Source organism: Hyperolius riggenbachi, chromosome 9 (assembly GCF_040937935.1).
Source record: "Hyperolius riggenbachi isolate aHypRig1 chromosome 9, aHypRig1.pri, whole genome shotgun sequence".
NCBI classification, from domain to species: Eukaryota; Metazoa; Chordata; class Amphibia; order Anura; family Hyperoliidae; genus Hyperolius; species Hyperolius riggenbachi.
The window spans coordinates 3,820,532-3,839,410 of NC_090654.1; positions in this window are offsets into that span (position 1 = coordinate 3,820,532).

Below are 18,879 nucleotides of genomic sequence, written 5' to 3' on the forward strand. Positions count from 1 at the left end.
TAACAGACCCCAGTAGCAGACACCAGTAGCAGACCCCAGTAACAGACCCCAGTAGCAGGCCCCAGTAGCAGGCCCCAAGTAACAGACCCCAGTAACAGACCCCAGTAACAAACCCCAGTAACAGACCCCAGTAGCAGACCCCAGTAGCAGACCCCAAGTAACAGACCCCAGTAGCAGACCCCAGTAACAGGCCCCAGTAACAGGCCCCAGTAACAGACCCCAGTAACAGACCCCAGTAACGGACCCCAGTAGCAGACCCCAGTAACAGACCCCAGTAGCAGGCCCCAAGTAACAGACCCCAGTAACAGGCCCCAGTATCAGGCCCCAGTAACAGACCCCAGTAACAGACCCCAGTAACGGACCCCAGTAACAGACCCCAGTAACAGACCCCAGTAGCAGGCCCCAAGTAACAGACCCCAGTAACAGACCCCAGTAACAGACCCCAGTAGCAGGCCCCAAGTAACAGACCCCAGTAACAGACCCCAGTAACAGACCCCAGTAGCAGGCCCCAAGTAACAGACCCCAGTAGCAGACCCCAGTAACAGACCCCAGTAGCAGGCCCCAGTAACAGACCCCAGTAACAGACCCCAGTAACAGACCCCAGTAGCAGACCCAGTAACAGACCCCAGTAACAGACCCCAGTAACAGACCCCAGTAGCAGACACCAGTAGCAGACCCCAGTAACAGACCCCAGTAACAGACCCCAGTAACAGACCCCAGTAACAGACCCCAGTAGCAGACCCCAGTAACAGACCCCAGTAACAGACCCCAGTAGCAGACCCCAGTAACAGACCCCAGTAACAGACCCCAGTAACAGACCCCAGTAGCAGACCCCAGTAACAGACCCCAGTAACGGACCCCAGTAGCAGACCCCAAGTAACAGACCCCAGTAACAGACCCCAGTAACAGACCCCAGTAGCAGACCCCAAGTAACAGACCCCAGTAGCAGACCCCAGTAACAGGCCCCAGTAACAGTCCCCAGTAACAGACCCCAGTAACAGACCCCAGTAACAGACCCCAGTAGCAGGCCCCAGTAACAGACCCCAGTAACAGACCCCAGTAACAGACCCCAGTAGCAGACCCAGTAACAGACCCCAGTAACAGACCCCAGTAACAGACCCCAGTAGCAGACCCAGTAACAGACCCCAGTAACAGACCCCAGTAACAGACCCCAGTAGCAGGCCCCAGTAACAGACCCTAGTAACAAACCCCAGTAACAGACCCCAGTAACAGACCCTAGTAACAAACCCCAGTAACAGACCCCAGTAACAGACCCCAGTAGCAGACCCCAGTAACAGACCCCAGTAACAGACCCCAGTAGCAGACCCCAGTAGCAGACCCCAGTAACAGGCCCCAGTAACAGACCCCAGTAACAGACCCCAGTAACAGGCCCCAGTAACAGACCCTAGTAACAAACCCCAGTAACAGACCCCAGTAACAGACCCCAGTAGCAGACCCAGTAACAGACCCCAGTAACAGACCCCAGTAACAGACCCCAGTAGCAGGCCCCAGTAACAGACCCTAGTAACAAACCCCAGTAACAGACCCCAGTAACAGACCCTAGTAACAAACCCCAGTAACAGACCCCAGTAACAGACCCCAGTAGCAGACCCCAGTAACAGACCCCAGTAACAGACCCCAGTAGCAGACCCCAGTAGCAGACCCAGTAACAGACCCCAGTAACAGACCCCAGTAACAGACCCCAGTAACAGGCCCCAGTAACAGACCCTAGTAACAAACCCCAGTAACAGACCCCAGTAACAGACCCTAGTAACAAACCCCAGTAACAGACCCCAGTAACAGACCCCAGTAGCAGACCCCAGTAACAGACCCCAGTAACAGACCCCAGTAGCAGACCCCAGTAGCAGACCCCAGTAACAGGCCCCAGTAACAGACCCTAGTAACAAACCCCAGTAACAGACCCCAGTAACAGACCCTAGTAACAAACCCCAGTAACAGACCCCAGTAACAGACCCCAGTAGCAGACCCCAGTAACAGACCCCAGTAACAGACCCCAGTAGCAGACCCCAGTAACAGGCCCCAGTAACAGGCCCCAGTAACAGACACCAGTAGCAGACCCCAGTAACAGACCCCAGTAACAGACCCCAGTAGCAGACCCCAGTAACAGGCCCCAGTAACAGACCCTAGTAACAAACCCCAGTAACAGACCCCAGTAACAGACCCCAGTAACAGACCCCAGTAACAGACCCCAGTAACAAACCCCAGTAACAGACCCCAGTAACAGACCCCAGTAACAGACCCCAGTAACAGACCCCAGTAGCAGGCCCCAGTAACAGACCCCAGTAACAGACCCCAGTAACAGACCCCAGTAGCAGACCCAGTAACAGACCCCAGTAACAGACCCCAGTAACAGACCCCAGTAGCAGACACCAGTAGCAGACCCCAGTAACAGACCCCAGTAACAGACCCCAGTAACAGACCCCAGTAACAGACCCCAGTAGCAGATCCCAGTAACAGACCCCAGTAACAGACCCCAGTAGCAGACCCCAGTAACAGACCCCAGTAACAGACCCCAGTAACAGACCCCAGTAGCAGACCCCAGTAACAGACCCCAGTAACAGACCCCAGTAACGGACCCCAGTAGCAGACCCCAGTAGCAGGCCCCAAGTAACAAACCCCAGTAACAGACCCCAGTAACAGACCCCAGTAGCAGACCCCAGTAGCAGACCCAAGTAACAGACCCCAGTAACAAACCCCAGTAACAGACCCCAGTAACAGACCCCAGTAACAGACCCCAGTAACAGACCCCAGTAGCAGACCCCAGTAACAGACCCCAGTAACAGACCCCAGTAACAGACCCCAGTAGCAGACCCCAGTAGCAGGCCCCAGTAACAGACCCCAGTAACAGGCCCCAGTAACAGACCCTAGTAACAGACCCCAGTAACAGGCCCCAGTAACAGGCCCCAGTAACAGACCCCAGTAGCAGACCCCAGTAACAGACCCCAGTAACAGACCCCAGTAGCAGACCCCAGTAGCAGGCCCCAGTAACAGACCCCAGTAGCAGACCCCAGTAACAGACCCCAGTAACAGACCCCAGTAACAGACCCCAGTAACAGACCCCAGTAACAGACCCCAGTAGCAGACCCCAGTAACAGACCCCAGTAACAGACCCCAGTAACAGACCCCAGTAACAGACCCCAGTAGCAGACCCAGTAACATACCCCAGTAACAGACCCCAGTAACAGACCCCAGTAACAGACCCCAGTAGCAGACCCCAGTAACAGACCCCAGTAACAGACCCCAGTAACAGACCCCAGTAGCCGGCCCCAGTAACAGACCCCAGTAGCCGGCCCCAGTAACAGACCCCAGTAACAGACCCCAGTAGCAGACCCCAGTAACAGACCCCAGTAACAGACCCTAGTAACAAACCCCAGTAACAGACCCCAGTAGCAGGCCCCAGTAGCAGACCCCAGTAACGGACCCCAGTAACAGACCCCAGTAACAGACCCCAGTAGCAGACCCCAGTAGCAGACCCCAGTAACAGACCCCAGTAACAGACCCCAGTAACAGACCCCAGTAGCCGGCCCCAGTAACAGACCCCAGTAGCCGGCCCCAGTAACAGACCCCAGTAGCCGGCCAGACACACATAACAAGTGTGTCAACCTATCCAACACTAGCTTGGAACGCATGAGGGGGAGATGGAGGCTGCCATATCTATTTCCTTTTTAAACAATGCAGATTGCCTGGCTGTCCTGATGATCCCCTGCTTCTATTACGTTTAGCCACAGCCCCTGAACAAGCATGCAGCAGATCAGGTGCTCTGACATTACTGTCAGATCTGACAAGATTAGCTGCATGATGTTTCTCGTGTGATTGCGACACTACTGCAGCCAAATAGATCAGCAGGGCTGTCAGGCAACTGGCATTGTTTAACAGGAAATAAACATGGCAGCCTCCATATCCCTTGTTTCATGTTCCTTTCAAAGGAAACATAAAGTGAAATAAATCTGCCCAGTTTTACTGACTGAGGGCTTCTTCTAGACCCCTGTACAGACATAGATTAATAGTGGGGCCCCAGACAAGGTAGCAGATTTGGGGAACCCTTGTGGACATTTTGGTAAGCTGAAGTGGGGAGAGGTCAGAGGAGGCGGCAGTTGGGCCCCTTGACTCCCACTACGCCCCAGGCACCTGCCTAGGTTGCCTGGTGGATGATCCTGCTCTGCGCCTGTAGTCCCCTCCATAGGCTGCACGTGCGGCCCCAACCCAGGCACCTTCTCAAGGGCTCTGTGCTTGTGCGCAATCTGTAAATAAGCATGCACGGAAAACTCTCCACTACTGGAGAGCTAGTATAGTTGGGTTAGGGTTACCCAACTATACTAGCTACCTATACTGGGGCAACTATACTACCTATACTGGGGCAACTATACTAGCTATACTGGGGCAACTGTACTACCTATACTGGGGCAACTATACTAGCTACCTATACTGGGGGCAACTATACTACCTATACTGGGTGCAACTATACTAGCTACCTATACTGGGGCAACTATACTAGCTACCTATACTGGGGCAACTATACTAGCTATACTGGGGCAACTATACTACCTATACTGGGGCAACTATACTAGCTATACTGGGGCAACTATACTAGCTATACTGGGGGCAACTATACTACCTATACTGGGGCAACTATACTAGCTACCTATACTGGGGGCAACTATACTACCTATAATGGGGGCAACTATACTACCTATACTGGGGCAAGTATACTACCTATACTGGGGCAACTATACTAGCTACCTATACTGGGGGCAACTATACTACCTATAATGGGGGCAACTATACTACCTATACTGGGGCAACTATACTACCTATACTGGGGTAACTGTACTACCTATACTGGGGCAAGTATACTACCTATACTGGGGCAACTATACTAGCTACCTATACTGGGGGCAACTATACTACCTATAATGGGGGCAACTATACTACCTATACTGGGGCAACTATACTACCTATACTGGGGGCAACTATACTACCTATACTGGGTGCAACTATACTAGCTACCTATACTGGGGCAACTATACTACCTATACTGGGGCAACTATACTAGCTATACTGGGGTAACTGTACTACCTATACTGGGGCAAGTATACTACCTATACTGGGGCAACTATACTAGCTACCTATACTGGGGGCAAATATACTACCTATACTGGGGCAACTATACTACCTATACTGGGTGCAACTATACTAGCTACCTATACTAGGGCAACTATACTAGCTATACTGGGGCAACTATACTAGCTATACTGGGGGCAACTATACTACCTATACTGGGGCAACTATACAACCTATACTGGGGCAACTATACTATCTACCTATACTGGGGCAACTATACTAGCTATACTGGGGCAACTATACTAGCTATACTGGGGCAACTATACTATCTACCTATACTTGGACAACTATACTAGCTATACTGGGGGCAACTATACTACCTATACTGGGGGCAACTATACTACCTATACTGGGGCAACTATACTATCTACCTATACTGGGACAACTATACTAGCTACCTATACTGGGGCAACTATACTATCTACCTATACTAGGGGCAACTATACTAGCTACCTATACTGGGGGCAACTATACTAGCTACCTATACTGTGGCAACTATACTATCTACCTATACTGGGTGCAACTATACTACCTATACTGGGGGCAACTATACTACCTATACTGGGGGCATCTATACTAGCTACCTATACTGGGGGCAACTATACTAGCTACCTATACTGGGGCAACTATACTATCTACCTATACTGGGGCAACTATACTACCTACCTATACTGGGGCAACTATACTACCTATACTGGGGCAACTATACTATCTACCTATACTAGGGGCAACTATACTAGCTACCTATACTGGGGCAACTATACTACCTATACTGGGGCAACTATACTATCTACCTATACTAGGGGCATCTATACTAGCTACCTATACTGGGGCAACTATACTAGCTACCTATACTGGGGCAACTATACTATCTACCTATACTGGGACAACTATACTAGCTACCTATACTGGGGCAACTATACTATCTACCTATACTGGGGCAACTATACTACCTACCTATACTGGGGCAACTATACTACCTATACTGGGGCAACTATACTATCTACCTATACTAGGGGCAACTATGCTAGCTACCTATACTGGGGACAACTATACTAGCTACCTATACTGGGGCAACTATACTATCTACCTATACTAGGGGCAACTATACTAGCTACCTATACTGGGGCAACTATACTATCTACCTATACTGGGGCAACTATACTACCTATACTGGGGCAACTATACTATCTACCTATACTGGGGCAACTATACTACCTATACTGGGGCAACTATACAACCTATACTGGGGCAACTATACTATCTACCTATACTGGGGCAACTATACTAGCTATACTGGGGCAACTATACTAGCTATACTGGGGCAACTATACTATCTACCTATACTTGGACAACTATACTAGCTATACTGGGGGCAACTATACTACCTATACTGGGGGCAACTATACTACCTATACTGGGGCAACTATACTATCTACCTATACTGGGACAACTATACTAGCTACCTATACTGGGGCAACTATACTATCTACCTATACTAGGGGCAACTATACTAGCTACCTATACTGGGGGCAACTATACTAGCTACCTATACTGTGGCAACTATACTATCTACCTATACTGGGTGCAACTATACTACCTATACTGGGGGCAACTATACTACCTATACTGGGGGCATCTATACTAGCTACCTATACTGGGGGCAACTATACTAGCTACCTATACTGGGGCAACTATACTATCTACCTATACTGGGGCAACTATACTACCTACCTATACTGGGGCAACTATACTACCTATACTGGGGCAACTATACTATCTACCTATACTAGGGGCAACTATACTAGCTACCTATACTGGGGCAACTATACTACCTATACTGGGGCAACTATACTATCTACCTATACTAGGGGCATCTATACTAGCTACCTATACTGGGGCAACTATACTAGCTACCTATACTGGGGCAACTATACTATCTACCTATACTGGGACAACTATACTAGCTACCTATACTGGGGCAACTATACTATCTACCTATACTGGGGCAACTATACTACCTACCTATACTGGGGCAACTATACTACCTATACTGGGGCAACTATACTATCTACCTATACTAGGGGCAACTATGCTAGCTACCTATACTGGGGACAACTATACTAGCTACCTATACTGGGGCAACTATACTATCTACCTATACTAGGGGCAACTATACTAGCTACCTATACTGGGGCAACTATACTATCTACCTATACTGGGGCAACTATACTACCTATACTGGGGCAACTATACTATCTACCTATACTGGGGCAACTATACTACCTATACTGGGGCAACTATACAACCTATACTGGGGCAACTATACTATCTACCTATACTGGGGCAACTATACTAGCTATACTGGGGCAACTATACTAGCTATACTGGGGCAACTATACTATCAACCTATACTTGGACAACTATACTAGCTATACTGGGGGCAACTATACTACCTATACTGGGGGCAACTATACTACCTATACTGGGGCAACTATACTATCTACCTATACTGGGACAACTATACTAGCTACCTATACTGGGGCAACTATACTATCTACCTATACTAGGGGCAACTATACTAGCTACCTATACTGGGGGCAACTATACTAGCTACCTATACTGTGGCAACTATACTATCTACCTATACTGGGTGCAACTATACTACCTATACTGGGGGCAACTATACTACCTATACTGGGGGCATCTATACTAGCTACCTATACTGGGGGCAACTATACTAGCTACCTATACTGGGGCAACTATACTATCTACCTATACTGGGGCAACTATACTACCTACCTATACTGGGGCAACTATACTACCTATACTGGGGCAACTATACTATCTACCTATACTAGGGGCAACTATACTAGCTACCTATACTGGGGCAACTATACTACCTATACTGGGGCAACTATACTATCTACCTATACTAGGGGCATCTATACTAGCTACCTATACTGGGGCAACTATACTAGCTACCTATACTGGGGCAACTATACTATCTACCTATACTGGGACAACTATACTAGCTACCTATACTGGGGCAACTATACTATCTACCTATACTGGGGCAACTATACTACCTACCTATACTGGGGCAACTATACTACCTATACTGGGGCAACTATACTATCTACCTATACTAGGGGCAACTATGCTAGCTACCTATACTGGGGACAACTATACTAGCTACCTATACTGGGGCAACTATACTATCTACCTATACTAGGGGCAACTATACTAGCTACCTATACTGGGGCAACTATACTATCTACCTATACTGGGGCAACTATACTACCTATACTGGGGCAACTATACTATCTACCTATACTGGGGCAACTATACTACCTATACTGGGGCAACTATACTATCTACCTATACTGGGGCAACTATACTAGCTACCTATACTGGGGCAACTATACTACCTACCTATACTGGGGCAACTATACTATCTACCTATACTGGGGCAACTATACTAGCTACCTATACTGGGGCAACTATACTAGCTACCTATACTGGGGCAACTATACTAGCTATACTGGGGCAACTATACTAGCTACCTATACTGGGGAAACTATACTATCTACCTATACTAGGGGCAACTATACTACCTATACTGGGGCAACTATACTACCTATACTGGGTGCAACTATACTAGCTACCTATACTGGGGGCAACTATACTACCTATACTGGGGCAACTATACTAGCTACCTATACTGGGGCAACTATACTATCTACCTATACTAGGGGCAACTATACTAGCTACCTATACTGGGACAACTATACTATCTACCTATACTAGGGGCAACTATACTATCTACCTATACTGGGGCAACTATACTAGCTACCTATACTGGGGCAACTATACTAGCTACCTATACTGGGGCAACTATACTAGCTACCTATACTGGGGCAACTATACTAGCTATACTGGGGCAACTATACTAGCTATACTGGGGGCAACTATACTACCTATACTGGGGCAACTATACTAGCTACCTATACTGGGGGCAACTATACTGCCTATACTCGGGCAACTGTACTACCTATACTGGGGGCAACTGTACTACCTATACTGGGGCAACTATACTACCTATACTGGGGGCAACTGTACTAGCTACCTATACTGGGGCAACTATACTAGCTACCTATACTGGGGCAACTATACTACCTATACTGGGGCAACTATACTAGCTATACTGGCGGCAACTATACTACCTATACTGGGGGCAACTGTACTAGCTACCTATACTGGGGCAACTAAACTAGCTACCTATACTGGGGCAATTATACTACCTATACTGGGGGCAACTGTACTACCTATACTGGGGCAACTATACTACCTATACTGGGGGCAACTGTACTAGCTACCTATACTGGGGCAACTTTATTACATATACTGAGGCAACTATGCTACCTATACTGGGGCAACTATACCTGGCATTACCCACCATGGCGCACTTAGTATTCCACACTCGCTCCTTTCCTATGCCCTAGGTACGCCACTGATTTCAGGACCGTTCTGTGGTGAAGGCACAATGGGTAGTGACTGGGGCGCTATGGATAATTCCCCTGTGGTACTGTGGTGTATGCACACTGGGCAGTCACTGGGGCGCTATGGATAATTCCCCTGTTGTACTGTGGTGTATGCACACTGGGCAGTCACTGGGGCACTATGGATAATTCCCCTGTTGTACTGTGGTGTATGCACACTGGGCAGTCACTGGGGCACTATGGATAATTCCCCTGTGGTACTGTGGTGTAGGCACACAGGGCAGTCACTGGGGCACTGGGGTGCAGCCACATCCAGGATAAGCACCCCAGTGATGTGACAGCAGACAGTATCATGGCACACCCATCAGTCAGCCGAGGTCAGTTTATGGAGGGAGCGACCGGAACTAAAAATAAACAGCCTACATTTATAATGCTATGCTACACCTCTATATAATTACATGCTAAATATAAGATTCAGTTTCCCTTGACATACCGGTATGTGAAGCACGACATGCAGAGACCAAGCAGGCTTCAGAAATCAAGTGTGTATTTTATTTACCAGCTTGTAGAGAGCGGACAGTCCTCTGGCTTCATCTGGAATTATAGGACAGCTGGAGCCCTGGTTATTATATTTCTGAGACCATCCTGGTTCCCAAACCACTATTCTTAATTCATAGTATCAATTGCCCCGGATAAACCTTTCCTGGATCCCATATTCCAACAATTGTCTCTGATTAGATCCTGGATCCCAGATTCCAACACTTGTCTCTGATCAGATCCTGGATCCCAGATTCCAACATTTGTCTCTGATTAGATCCTGGATCCCAGATTCCAACACTTGTCTCGGATCAGATCCTGGATCCCAGATTCCAACACTTGTCTCTGATTAGATCCTGGATCCCGGATTCCAACACTTGTCTGTGATTAGATCCTGGATGCCAGATTCCCACACTTGTCCCTTATTAGATCCTGGATCCCAGAATCCAACACTTGTCTCTGATTAGATCCTGGATCCCAGATTCCAACACTTGTCTCTGATCAGATCCTGGATCTCAGATTCCAACACTTGTCTCTGATCAGATCCTGGATCTCAGATTCCAACACTTGTCTCTGATCAAATCCTGGATCCCAGATTCCAACACTTGTCTCTGATTAGATCCTGGATACCAGATTCCAACACTTGTTGCTGATTAGATCCTGGATCCCAGATTCCAACACTTGTCTCTGATCAGATCCTGGATCTCAGATTCCAAAACTTGTCTCTGAGCAGATCCTGCATCCCAGATTCCAACACTTGTCTCTGATCAGATCCTGGATCCCAGATTCCAACACTTGTCTCTGATCAGATCCTGGATCCCAGATTCCAACACTTGTCTCTGATCAAATCCTGGATCCCAGATTCCAACACTTGTCGCTGATTAGATCCTGGATCCCAGATACCAACACTTGTCTCTGATCAGATCCTGGATCCCAGATTCCAACACTTGTCTCTGATCAGATCCTGGATCCCAGCTTCTGACACTTGTCTCTGATTAGATCCTGGATCCCATATTCCAACACTTGTCTCTGATTAGATCCTGGATCCCAGATTCCAACACTTGTCCCTAATTAGATCCTGGATCCCAGATTCCGACATTTGTCTCTGATTAGATCCTGGATCCCAGATTCCAACACTTGTCTTTGATTAGATCCTGGATGCCAGATTCCAACACTTGTCTCTGATTAGATCCTGGATCCCAGATTCCCACACTTGTCCCTGATTAGATCCTGGATCCCAGATTCCTAAACACTTGTCTCTGATTACATCCTGGATCCCAGATTCCAACACTTGTCCCTGTTTAGATCCTGGGTCCCAGATTCCAACACTTGTTTCTGATTAGATCCTGGATCCCAGATTCCAAAACTTGTCTCTGATTACATCCTGGATCCCAGATTCCAAAACTTGTCTTTGATTAGATCCTGGATCCCATATTCCAACACTTGTCCCTGATTACATCCTGGATCATAGATTCCCACACTTGTCCCTTATTAGATCCTGGATCCCAGATTCCAACACTTGTCCCTGATTACATCCTGGATTTCAGATTCCCACACTTGTCTCTGATTAGATCCTGGATCCCAGATTCCAACACTTGTCTCTGATTAGATCCTGGATCCCAGATTCCAACACTTGTCTCTGATTAGATCCTGGATTTCAGATTCCCACACTTGTCTCTGATTAGATCCCGGATCCCAGATTCCAACACTTGTCCCTGATTAGATCCTGGATCCCAGATTCCAACACTTGTCTCTGATTAGATCCTGGATCCCAGATTCCAACACTTGTCCCTGATTAGATCCTGGATCCCAGATTCCAACACTTGTCTCTGATTACATCCTGGATGCCAGACTCCAACACTTATCTCTGATTAGATCCTGGATCCCAGATTCCAACACTTGTCTCTGACTACATCCTGGATCCCAGATTCCAACACTTGTCTCTGATTAGATCCTGGATCCCAGATTCCAACACTTGTCTCTGATTAGATCCTGGATGCCAGATTCCAACACTTGTCTCTGATTAGATCCTGGATGCCAGATTCCAACACTTATCTCTGATTAGATCCTGGATCCCAGATTCCCACACTTGTCTCTGATTAGCTCCTGGATCCCAGATTCCAACACTTGTCTATGATTAGATCCTGGATGCCAGATTCCAACACTTGTCTCTGATTAGATCCTGGATCCCAGATTCCTAAACACTTGTCTCTGATTACATCCTGGATCCCAGATTCCAACACTTGTCCCTGTTTAGATCCTGGGTCCCAGATTCCAACACTTGTCTCTGATTAGATCCTGGATCCCAGATTCCAAAACTTGTCTCTGATTACATCCTGGATCCCAGATTCCAAAACTTGTCTTTGATTAGATCCTGGATCCCATATTCCAACACTTGTCCCTGATTACATCCTGGATCATAGATTCCCACACTTGTCCCTTATTAGATCCTGGATCCCAGATTCCAACACTTGTCCCTGATTACATCCTGGATTTCAGATTCCCACACTTGTCTCTGATTAGATCCTGGATCCCAGATTCCAACACTTGTCTCTGATTAGATCCTGGATCCCAGATTCCAACACTTGTCTCTGATTAGATCCTGGATTTCAGATTCCCACACTTGTCTCTGATTAGATCCCGGATCCCAGATTCCAACACTTGTCCCTGATTAGATCCTGGATCCCAGATTCCAACACTTGTCTCTGATTAGATCCTGGATCCCAGATTCCAACACTTGTCCCTGATTAGATCCTGGATCCCAGATTCCAACACTTGTCTCTGATTACATCCTGGATGCCAGACTCCAACACTTATCTCTGATTAGATCCTGGATCCCAGATTCCAACACTTGTCTCTGACTACATCCTGGATCCCAGATTCCAACACTTGTCTCTGATTAGATCCTGGATCCCAGATTCCAACACTTGTCTCTGATTAGATCCTGGATGCCAGATTCCAACACTTGTCTCTGATTAGATCCTGGATGCCAGATTCCAACACTTATCTCTGATTAGATCCTGGATCCCAGATTCCCACACTTGTCTCTGATTACATACTGGATCCCAGATTCCAACACTTGTCTATGATTAGATCCTGGATGCCAGATTCCAACACTTATCTCTGATTAGATCCTGGATCCCAGATTCCCACACTTGTCTCTGATTAGATCCTGGATCCCAGATTCCAACACTTGTCTATGATTAGATCCTGGATGCCAGATTCCAACACTTGTCTCTGATTAGATCCTGGATCCCAGATTCCAACACTTGTCTCTGATTAGATCCTGGATCCCAGATTCCAAAACTTGTCTCTGATTAGATCCTGGATCCCAGATTCCAAAACTTGTCTTTGATTAGATCCTGGATCCCAGATTCCAACACTTGTCCCTGATTAGATCCTGGATCCCAGATTCCAACACTTTTCTCTGATTAAATCCTGGATCTCAGATTCCAACACTTGTCTCTGATTAGATCCTGGATCCCAGATTCCAACACTTGTCTATGATTAGATCCTGGATGCCAGATTCCAACACTTGTCTCTGATTAGATCCTGGATCCCAGATTCCAACACTTGTCTCTGATTAGATCCTGGATCCCAGATTCCAACACTTGTCCCTGATTAGATCCTGGATCCCAGATTCCAACACTTTTCTCTGATTAAATCCTGGATCTCAGATTCCAACACTTGTCTCTGATTAGATCCTGGATGCCAGATTCCAACACTTGTCCCTTATAAAGCAAACGCTTGGGAGCACCCTCCAGGCTCAAAAATTTAAGTGTGTGCCAAGATCCCAGCCCCTATACCACAAGGGGTAAAAATGCAGCAGTTCCTAAAAGGATCGGCACCACACAGATAGTTGCATTCATAAGCTCTTTTTGAATCTTTATTGCATTAAAAAAAAAAAAATGACAAGGCAGCGACAGCCCGCTGTTTCGGCCTAGTGTGGCCTTCCTCAAGATGCCAATGTAGTCAAATGCATTTGACTACATTGGCATCTTGAGGAAGGCCACACTAGGCCGAAACAGCGGGCTGTCGCTGCCTTGTCATTTTTTTTTAATGCAATAAAGATTCAAAAAGAGCTTATGAATGCAACTATCTGTGTGGTGCCGATCCTTTTAGGAACTGCAACACTTGTCCCTTATTACATCCTGGATTTCAGATTCCCACACTTGTCTCTCATTAGATCCCGGATCACAGATTCCAACACTTGTCTCTGATTAGATCCTGGATCATAGATTCCCACACTTGTCCCTTATTAGATCCTGGATCCCAGATTCTGACATTTGTCTCTGATTAGATCCTGGATCCCAGATGCAAACTCTTGTCTCTGATTAGATCCTGGATCCCAGATTCCAACACTTGTCCCTGATTAGATCCTGGATCCCAGATTCCAACACTTGTCTCTTATTAGATCCTGGATCCCAGATTACAACACTTGTCCCTGATTAGACCCTGGATCCCAGATTCCAACACTTGTCTCTGATTAGATCCTGGATCCCAGATTACAACACTTGTCCCTGATTAAATCCTGGATCCCAGATTCCAACACTTGTCTCTGATTAGATCCTGTATTCCAGATTCTGACACTTGTCTCTGATTAGATCCTGGATCCCAGATTCCAACACTTGTCCCTGATTAAATCCTGGATCCCAGATTCCAACACTTGTCTCTGATTAGATCCTGGATCCCAGATGCCAACACTTGTCTCTGATTAGATCCTGGATCCCAGATTACATCACTTGTCCCTGATTAAATCCTGGATCCCAGATTCCAACACTTGTCTCTGATTAGATCCTGTATTCCAGATTCTGACACTTGTCTCTGATTAGATCCTGGATCCCAGATTCTGACACTCCTTACCGATCAGATCCTGGATCCCAGATTCCGACACTCCTTACTGATTAGATCCTGGATTTGTGGATTCTGACACTTGTCCCTGATTAGATCTTGGATCCCAGATTCTGACACTCCTTACCGATCAGATCCTGGATCCCAGATTCCGACACTCCTTACTGATTAGATCCTGGATTTGTGGATTCTGACACTTGTCCCTGATTAGATCCTGGATCCCAGATTCTTACACTCTTTACCGATCAGATCCTGGATCCTCGATTCCGACACTCCTTACTGATTAGATCCTGGATTTGTGGATTCTGACACTTGTCTCTGATTAGATCCTGGATCCCAGATTCCGACACTTGTCTCTGATTACATCCTGGATCTCAGATTCTGACACTTGTCTCTAATTAGATCCTGGATCCCAGATTCCAACACTTGTCTCTGATTACATCCTGGATCCCAGATTCTGACACTTGTCTCTAATTAGATCCTGGATCCCAGATTCCGACACTTGTCTCTGATTACATCCTGGATCCCAGATTCTGACACTTGTCTCTAATTAGATCCTGGATCCCAGATTCCGACACTTGTCTCTGATTACATCCTGGATCCCAGATTCTGACACTTGTCTCTAATTAGATCCTGGATCCCAGATTCTGACACTTGTCTCTGATTAGATCCTGGATCCCAGATTCCAACACTTGTCTCTGATTAGATCCTGTATTCCAGATTCTGATACTTGATTAGATCCTGGATCCCAGATTCCCACACTTGTCCCTGATTAGATCCTGGATCCCAGATTCCGACACTTGTCCCTGATTAAATCCTGGATCCCAGATTCCAACACTTGTCTCTGATTAGATCCTGGATCCCAGATTACAACACTTGTCCCTGATTAGATCCTGGATCCCAGATTCCGACACTTGTCTCTGATTACATCCTGGATCCCAGATTCTGACACTTGTCTCTGATTAAATCCTGGATTCCAACATTTGTCTCTGATTAGATCCTGGACCCCAGATTCTGACACTCCTTACCGATCAGATCCTGGATCCCAGATTCCGACACTCCTTACTGATTAGATCCTGGATTTGTGGATTCTGACACTTGTCTCTGATTAGATCCTGTATTCCAGATTCTGACACTTGTCCCTGATTAGATCCTGGATCCCAGATTCCGACACTTGTCTCTGATTACATCCTGGATCCCAGATTCTGACACTTGTCTCTAATTAGATCCTGGATCCCAGATTCTGACACTTGTCTCTGATTAGATCCTGGATCCCAGATTCCAACACTTGTCTCTGATTAGATCCTGTATTCCAGATTCTGACACTTGATTAGATCCTGGATCCCAGATTCCCACACTTGTCCCTGATTAGATCCTGGATCTCAGATTCCGACACTTGTCCCTGATTAAATCCTGGATCCCAGATTCCAACACTTGTCTCTGATTAGATCCTGGATCCCAGATGCCAACACTTGTCTCTGATTAGATCCTGGATCCCAGATTACAACACTTGTCCCTGATTAAATCCTGGATCCCAGATTACAACACTTGTCTCTGATTAGATCCTGTATTCCAGATTCTGACACTTGTCTCTGATTAGATCCTGGATCCCAGATTACAACACTTGTCCCTGATTAAATCCTGGATCCCAGATTCCAACACTTGTCTCTGATTAGATCCTGTATTCCAGATTCTGACACTCCTTACCGATCAGATCCTGGATTCCAGATTCCGACACTCCTTACTGATTAGATCCTGGATTTGTGGATTCTGACACTTGTCCCTGATTAGATCCTGGATCCCAGATTCTGACACTTGTCCCTGATTAGATCCTGGATCCCAGATTCTGACACTTGTCCCTGATTAGATCCTGGATCCCAGATTCCAACACTTGTCTCTGATTAGATCCTGTATTCCAGATTCTGACACTTGTCTCTGATTAGATCCTGGATCCCAGATTACAACACTTGTCCCTGATTAAATCCTGGATCCCAGATTCCAACACTTGTCTCTGATTAGATCCTGGATCCCAGATTCTGACACTCCTTACCGATCAGATCCTGGATTCCAGATTCCGACACTCCTTACTGATTAGATCCTGGATTTGTGGATTCTGACACTTGTCCCTGATTAGATCCTGGATCCCAGATTCTGACACTTGTCCCTGATTAGATCCTGGATCCCAGATTCTGACACTTGTCCCTGATTAGATCCTGGATCCCAGATTCTGACACTTGTCTCTGATTAGATCCTGGATTTGTGGATTCTGACACTTGTTCCTGATTAGATCCTGGATCCCAGATTCCGACACTTGTCTCTGATTAGATCCTTGATCCCAGATTCTGACACTTGTCTCTGATTACATCCTGGATCCCAGATTCTGACACTTGTCTCTGATTACATCCTGGATAGAGTTGGGCCGAACAGTTCGCCTGCGAACGGTTCCATGCGAACTTCCGTGGTTCGCGTTCGCGTCCCGCAGGCGAACCTTTGCGGAAGTTCGGTTCGCCCCATAATGCACATGGAGGGTCAACTTTGACCCTCTACATCACAGTCAGCAGGCCCAGTGTAGCCAATTAGGCTACACTAGCCCCTGGAGCCCCACCCCCCCTTATATAAGGCAGGCAGCGGCGGCCATTACGGTCACTCGTGTGCTGCCAGCGTTAGTGAGAGTAGGGCGAGCTGCTGCAGACTGTCTCTCAGGGAAAGATTAGTTAGGCTTAACTTGTTCCTGTCTGGCTGCATACCAGTTCTGTGAACCCACCACTGCATACCTGTGCTGTGAACCCACCACTGCATACCTGTGCTGTGAACCCACCACTGCATACCTGTGCTGTGAACCCACCACTGCATACCTGTGCTGTCAACCCACCACTGCGTACCTGTGCTGTGAACCCACCACTGCATACCTGTTCAGTGAACCTGCCACTGCATACCTGTTCTGTTCAGTGGACCCGCCACTGTATACCTGTTCATTGAACCCACCACTGCATACCTGTGCTGTGAACCCACCACTGCATACCTGTTCTGTGAACCCACCACTGCATACCTGTTCAGTGAACCCGCCACTGCATACCTGTTCTGTTCAGTGGACCCGCCACTGTATACCTGTTCAGTGAACCCGCCACTGCATACCTGTTCTGTTCAGTGGACCCGCCACTGTATACCTGTTCAGTGAACCCGCCACTGCATACCTGTTGTGTTCAGTGAACCTGCCACTGCATACCTGTTCTGTGAACCCGCCACTGTATACCTGTTCTGTTTAGTGAACCCGCCACTGTATACCTGTTCTGTTTAGTGAACCCGCCACTGCATACCTGTTCTGTTCAGTGGACCCGCCACTGTATACCTGTTCAGTGAACCCGCCACTGCATACCTGTTGTGTTCAGTGAACCTGCCACTGCATACCTGTTCTGTGAACCCGCCACTGTATACCTGTTCTGTTTAGTGAACCCGCCACTGTATACCTGTTCTGTTTAGTGAACCCGCCACTGCATACCTGTTCTGTTCAGTGGACCCGCCACTGTATACCTGTTCAGTGAACCCGCCACTGCATACCTGTTGTGTTCAGTGAACCTGCCACTGCATACCTGTTCTGTGAACCCGCCACTGTATACCTGTTCTGTTTAGTGAACCCGCCACTGTATACCTGTTCTGTTTAGTGAACCCGCCACTGCATACCTGTTCTGTTCAGTGGACCCGCCACTGTATACCTGTTCAGTGAACCCGCCACTGCATACCTGTTGTGTTCAGTGAACCTGCCACTGCATACCTGTTCTGTGAACCCGCCACTGTATACCTGTTCTGTTTAGTGAACCCGCCACTGTATACCTGTTCTGTTTAGTGA